The sequence below is a fragment of the Hetaerina americana genome, unplaced genomic scaffold (assembly GCF_022747635.1).
Source record: "Hetaerina americana unplaced genomic scaffold, ioHetAmer1.1.p SCAF_4, whole genome shotgun sequence".
In the NCBI taxonomy this organism is placed as follows: Eukaryota; Metazoa; Arthropoda; class Insecta; order Odonata; family Calopterygidae; genus Hetaerina; species Hetaerina americana.
This window is the reverse complement of record NW_027286985.1, coordinates 7,082,501-7,089,577: the sequence shown is the minus strand read 5'-3', so window position 1 is coordinate 7,089,577 and position 7,077 is coordinate 7,082,501. Positions and strand designations below refer to the sequence as shown.

Genomic DNA, 7,077 nt, shown 5'->3' with positions numbered 1-7,077 from the left:
ACTACTCATTAGAAGAACGTCAACGCACTATGACGACAAAACTGTACTTGGAACAGGAGTCCCAAGTAACGATAGCTCGTAAAATTATTGCTGCTGTGCGTGATAATCTTACCGTCACTACATGAGGGATCGATTTTTGCAAGAGCATTGTAGCAGATGCGATTTCAGAGGATTCCTCTTCCTCATGCGCACGCTCCAGTGGCAGATACGAGAGCCTTTGTCGCATACATTCAATGTTCATGAGCACTAAGCAGCATGATGCCACGGTGAGAGGATCAAGGCTGCTTGACATGGGGGATGGAGGCACGGCAGGAGAAAAACTCCCTCGTTTTATTATTTTCCGGTGTGTGTGTGTATATATATATATATATATATATATATATATATATATATATATATATATATATATATATATATATATATATATATATATATATATATAATATATATATGTATACATGCATATATATATATATATATATATATATATATATATATATATATATATATATATATATATATATATATATATATATGTGTGTAGATGCATGTGTAGGTATCTCTGCATGTATATTTCGTTCGTCTCGCTCCACCCACGAGCCCTCTCACTCTATATATCTATCTCATTCCCTTTATCTTCGTCCCATTGCCGCTCCTTCCCCAGAGCGTGGTCCCCTTCCCCATCCCCCCATCTCTCTCCCACCCCCCGCCCCCCCCCCCCCGCCGCCGCCGCTGCTGGAAAAAATCTTTACTCCAATTGTTTTCGTGCTCATCCCATAACTCTCTCCCCATTTCCTCACTCTTCCGCTTCTCTCCACCCTCCCTCCCTCTCTCCCTCGAACACATAAACGCGTTCTCTCTCTCTCCTTTCCCTCCACCCCTCAACCCTTTCAACACGCACACACACACACACAACCTTCCCTCCCAAAGGCTCCTGCTGATTTTTTTCCACCACCCGCCCTTTCTCCCTTCCGCCCCCCCCCTCACCCCACCACTCCCCAACCATCCCCCCGCGTTCCGTTCCGCTTCCTTTTTATTCGCCGCTCCAACGGGAAAAGGAGGAGTGAAAGGCGAGGAGCGAAAGGGTTGTGTCGGGGAGTGTTGGGGGGGGGGGGGGAGATGGAAGAAGAAAGCGCCGAAAGAAGCAGCCAGGGTGCAGTCCTTTCTGGATTCGCGCGCTTTCAATTTGCGTTTTCGTCACGGTGGAGGAGGAGAGGCATAATATTTACCTCCCCTTAATCGAGGACCTTCTTGTTCCCTCGTTTATTTTTCTTTTGCCGAATTGTTGTCCCCAACCACCAGGCGGTGGTGATTTGGTGGAGGCGTTCCAACGTTGTAATTTCGCCCATGAAAATGAGTGAAAACAGCAATTAATCATTCATTCGCAAATGTAGGCGCATATAAATCGCATTCAGGTACGCCTTAGAAACATAATTTTCTGGTGCGTTGATCATGAATCTCAAGTCGTCCTGAATAATATACTCTTTTTTGAATATCAGTGACATCAGAATATCAGATTCTTCTCTTTCTTCAAATTAAAATTTTAATACGGATTCAGATTTATCCGAAGCCGCCGTAGTTATTGTTGAAATACTTACAAATAGCTTTAAAATATCTGGCAAATCTACCCTGGTCTGATGTACTGAAAGTTTTTGTCTCAGTGATTATAGCTTCTTATTAACGGCACGGTTGACCATAGAAAATTCCAGCGTAGTCTGGATGCATCGCAGGATAAATGCTTAGGGACAAGCTCCCCAAGTCTACTTGCGTGGCACCCCAAGAGCATACGGGGGACCTACGGGCATAACTTACCACCTTGATCCACCCCCGACGCAAAGCGTAAGGGCTGAGTTGGAACAGTGAGTGTCGGAATAGCGCCAAGAGATTTTTTCCACCCCTCAAGGATACAGCCCAGGTCGTCTAGATGTCCACACAAGAAATGACACACGTGTATTGGGCCCTTCGATTTGCGCGGGGGTTTGATTCTCTCCTCACGTTCCTCCGGAACTCGTTTACCGGGCGTATACCGAGGAACTCCCCCTCTCACTCCCCCGACACCTAGCTGCCCATCTTCCCTCTCTGTCCCTCCCTATTGTCCTTCCCTACCGGACCTCCTCCGACCATCTCTTCACGCCTCCCCTCCATTTTTCCTCCCGGCCCAGTTTCTTCCACCTCTCTCCTTCCTTCTAGTCCATCTCCCCTTTCTCGTCTTACAAACTCGGCCGGTTCGTTCCGAAGGGATCCCTTCTCAAAAACCTCCCTCGCGCCTCGGCAACCGCCTCTCCTCTCCCTCACCTCGCTCAACTCCGCCATCTCCTTCCTTCTTTCTCCTCCGTTCCCACACAGCCACACCCACACACACACGCTCTCTCTCATCCCCATTTGCCATTGTGTGGGGGTGCGATTGGGTGGAAAGACCTCATGGAGGGATTCGGCGAAGATAGGGAATGCTTAGAAGCAGTGGCGGATTCAGGGACAGACGAGCCCAGGCGAAGTGTTTTCCAACCCGGCGTGTCCGTGGTGCTTCATTTACGGCAAAATAACGAAAGAGTATCAAAATTAAAATCATCATCAGGTATATCAATGCATGAATTGTGCAAGTCAACTATTTTGAAAAAGAAGATATTATATTCTCATTTTCTATCCAAGGCTTACTTATGTCTGGTTGTGTGAATTCATGAGGATATACATTCTATTCCTAACCGGCTTCCTTCTCGAGTCGTTAGACTATTCCCACTTAACTGTATTGCTTTTCGCGTCGACCACACTTTGGTGTTCCTTAGGACTCTCGAGGAATTCACCTGTGAATGTCGCCGTATAGAACCCTGTTAATGGCGGAACAACGGTCCTAACTCATAAGTCCCAAGGGTGTGGGTACCCCGGAAGGGATCAATACGTAGCTATCATTTTTAATGCAACAATTTCAGAGCGTAAAAATCATTCGCCTTGACTGGGACTCGAACCCAGATCCCTCAATATCCGGTCGAGTGCTTTAGCCACTTAAGCTACCGAGGCGTCCTCTTAAACTCTGAAATTTTGGGGCTTTTAAAGGAACTAGATGTTATGACGAAATACCGTACATACAATGTCACATGCATTCGTAGTCGTGCGCGAGGCGCCACTGTCCACGAGGTTAAAAGCCAACTTTAAACACGTATGGTGTTTTCCCTTTGACAAATTCCAAAGAAACTGCGGGAGATGCCGCAACAGTAACTTTTAACGGAGTCATCCGCTAATGTGCATTTTAATGCAACAATTTCAGAGCGTAAAAATCATTCGCCTTGACTGGGACTCGAACCCAGATCCCTCAATATCCGGTCGAGTGCTTTAGCCACTTAAGCTACCGAGGCGTCCTCTTAAACTCTGAAATTTTGGGGCTTTTAAAGGAACTAGATGTTATGACGAAATACCGTACATACAATGGGTAGCTTAAGTGGCTAAAGCACTCGACCGGATATTGAGGGATCTGGGTTCGAGTCCCAGTCAAGGCGAATGATTTTTACGCTCTGAAATTGTTGCATTAAAATGCACATTAGCGGATGACTCCGTTAAAAGTTACTGTTGCGGCATCTCCCGCAGTTTCTTTGGAATTTATCATTTTTAATGTTCAAAAATCTTACGTATTTTCTTTGAAAATCGCTACGCTTCTCTGCATTGAATCGTACACTTAAGTGCTAAACTGAAAAAATTATGATCTCTAAAATAGGAGTAGGCGTCCAAGGCCTGGAGAAATATTACATTGTCTAAACACGGCGGAGAACCATTAGGCACAAACTACGAACCCTGCATCTTCGTAAATTTTCCACCTGTTCCCGTCAAGACGTGTAAAATGCATATTTTAACATTGATACAGAATAATGACGAGAAAACTAATGCATTTTCTTCTGTTTAAAATGGTCCTTTTTCGAATAATTGTATTATTAAAATGAAAATATTGAATCAGAATTGCAACCATTAAAGCCTCCAGTCTCAAAATAGTTGCCTAGTCGCACAATTTAGTGACATAATGGGGTGGAATACTATTTCCGACCAAGGATCTCAAATCTCCAGAATTCCGTACCTTTTTGGAAGGGCAGTAAATGAGGGTAAACAGGTCTAAAGCGGGTCTGAGTACCCCTTTTTAAACCGTCTCCACAAGTTCTTCACGAAAACAATAGAAACATTACAGGGACTATTCGTGGATGTAAAAATTAAATGAATAGGAGAATTACATAAATTAATCTACATGCGAGGTAGATCAATGTTGGGGTTGCGGCGCATAAATACACAGGACGTGGTTTATCCTTGTAAAATCTACGCAAGGGAGATGAAAGGGGAGGGGGGTGAGTGTGAAAAATCTACGAAAGACCTCCCGCTTTCGGGAAGGGGGAAGATTTCTTCCTCCTCCTCCTCCGACTGCCGAGTTATGTACTGTGTGTGTGTAGGCAACGCAATCTCACCTCCCCTCTGTCGCCTCTACAACCTTCTCCCGCCCTCCCTCCCGCTTTCAAACCGGCAGACTCTCCCCCCGGGCCCTCCCCTCCCTCCTCCCCTCGCAACCCACCCTCGCTCCCGAGGGGTTTTCACGACCCACTCTCTCAATATCCATCTCTCTCTCTCTCCCCTCCCTCCCCCGCGCCTTCCACCCGATCCTATTTGCCCCCGCAACCCCCACTGCCTTCCCCGCCCCGCCCCCCGCTCTCTCCCTAACCCCCCGACGCCTCCTCTCCCTCTCTGCTCCTGCGCACCTCTTCCACGCATTTCTCTCTTCTTCATCTCTCTTCCCTCCCTCTCTTCGTCCGAAATCCGCCCCTCCCCCTTTTCCCGAAATCACCCCCTCTCGCCCTCCCAGGAGCCCCCCCCCCCAGCCAGGACGCCTCCTACTTCCCTTCTCTACCCTCTCTCTCTCTTTAACCTCTTCCCCTGCACCTTTGTATACGTGTGCACCATTCTCCCAGCCCTTCTCCTGCCTCGCCCACACCTTTGCGATGCCCGCTCTTCTCTCGACAGCCCACCGATGTTTCCCGAGCATTCATGGGCCCCCGCATCGATGGGTGTGCGGCGGTCGCACTCAGTCTTCGTGGGAGATGACTCGGTGGGCTTTTAGGGCGTTAGCCATCGACTCCTCGCGGAGTCGTTCGGTGGCAAGCCGGCGTACACGGCCACAATTGAAGAAGCATAGACACGCAATGAGAAGACACTGTCCGTAATACTCGTGCGCGGACAGCACCGGTCACATATTCTTCTGTAGGACTTTGCTTGCGACCATTAATGATCGCTCTTTATCATTTGCATGGGCATACCATTAAAGGAGTACTCGATACACACTCAGCATCAAAAATTCCCTGGAATGCATCGAGTGCTGGTTTATTCATAATGAATGCTCTTTCAAGTGTGGAAATAAAAAAATCAAGAAAAAATTAAGCGTCGATAGAGTTTACATCGACGAAAAAGCACTCGTTAAATGTTTAATTTTTGCTTTCATTCACGTGAGCAGTGTAACATGTTTTAATGTTCCCTTTTCCCTGTGTGCAATTCGATATTTCGACATCGACGAAACGATGTTATCCGAGAATCGCTGTATCACATAACCCCCGTGGTCCGCACACCCCGACTCCACTACTCCCCCCTCAACCCCAACACTCACAGTCCCCCTCCCTCCCTCCCCCCTCTGCTCCCACACCCTCCCCACCCTGTGCGCCCTCCCTCCCGCCCTCCTACGTCCCGACCGTTCCCTGAGCAACACTGGCAGTGTAGGAAAGGAGTCCGGACAGTCGAGAGGTGATCGCCAAACTCCCGCGTGCGGACTCGAGGATCGCAGCCGAGGGAAAAACCCCCCGTTCCCCCTTGTGTTCTCCTTGCTCGGTCGGCCCATCGCGTCAGTCGACCCACAACCACCTTCGGGAACGCTCGAGTCAATCTCTCTCCGAACGCTAAGAGGCAAGGTAAGTCCCACCCGATCGAGTTCCTCGGTGCGGTAGGCTAATTGCGAACTTAATCTCCGAGTATTTTTCTTTCTTCAGCGGCTGGTTTTTGCGGCCTTCTCTGCTTGGGCACCCGATTTCTTTCTTGCCATTCCGAATCAATTTGCCATAACTTTTCCGGCAAGTGATAACCCAATTGTTTTACCTTTACGCGGTTTGTGCCTCCTCTTTCATATCGGCTATCTGAATGCGTTTGCTTCACGCCACATTCCATGCGACAAATTTGAAGGCTGACAAATCCCACTTAAGCTTTCGGCATCCAAGAGGGTTGAAAAAGTGGTTATGTGCTGGTGGAAGTTAGATACGTGTAGGACGAGACTCGCCTAAGCGTGTGTTCACTTCACGGTCGTATCGTGTAGATTGGTGGTTGCATTGTTAAGGGTACTATGGTTGCATGCGATGGAAATCGAGGAACATCATATGTATGGCAAAAGTATTTTTTAATTATGATCGAATGTTTAAATGTATAAGAATAACTAAGCGTCAGCGTGAGAATGTCATCATTTAAACGCTTCATGGAGAGAGAGTAATTTATCCAATTGAAACGTTTATTACACCGTCAAAATTTAAGCTTGTAAAGTTAAAAAGTATGCTTGCTTCGCTTCATCGTTTATTTGTGAATGCCATACACTGGTCGCGAGTACGGATTTGGTTATTGTCAGGATCCATGCAGACCCGTGCAGCCCTCCCCGAAAATAGGCTCACGTTGCTCTATCCCCGCCGATAAAGTAATGTGCTCTAGGGAGAGTCGGAATGTTGAGGAGTATTCCGTGGGTTCCGAGGATCTCCGACACTAACTACTCGCAATGCCGGAGGATACAAGCCGGGAGCATTGCGTGTCTGTGTATTGGGGCGGCGTGCACTGGTGAAGCGGGGCTGAAGCACGCCCGCCGATGTTGTGGCCAAGCGGCGGAGCAACGCCTCGACAACGGATCGGCGTGCCGTTCCCCCACGAGTACCGACGCACTCACGGGTTGTTTTTCCTAGGCTGAGGCTGTTTAAGGGCCGGGTGTGGGTGTTGGTCCATCCGAAGGGGGAGAGAGGGCGTGGAGGAGGTAGGGAAAGGCGAGGAGGGTCGAGCAGGAGGGGGAGAAGGGAAGGGGAGAGTCGAGGG

General features: G+C 48.2%; 1 protein-coding gene across 1 annotated transcript in view; it reads left to right on the top strand.

Annotated features, from left to right (window-relative positions):
- Positions 1 to 5,724: 5,724 nt before the first annotated feature.
- The window catches only part of miple1 (midkine and pleiotrophin 1), a 126,490-nt gene continuing 125,137 nt past the window's right edge, over positions 5,725 to 7,077 (top strand). Inside the window, exon 1 of the mRNA XM_071590217.1 lies at positions 5,725 to 5,924. The gene's annotated coding sequence lies outside the window, so the exon portion shown is untranslated. The remainder of the gene's footprint in view (positions 5,925 to 7,077) is intronic.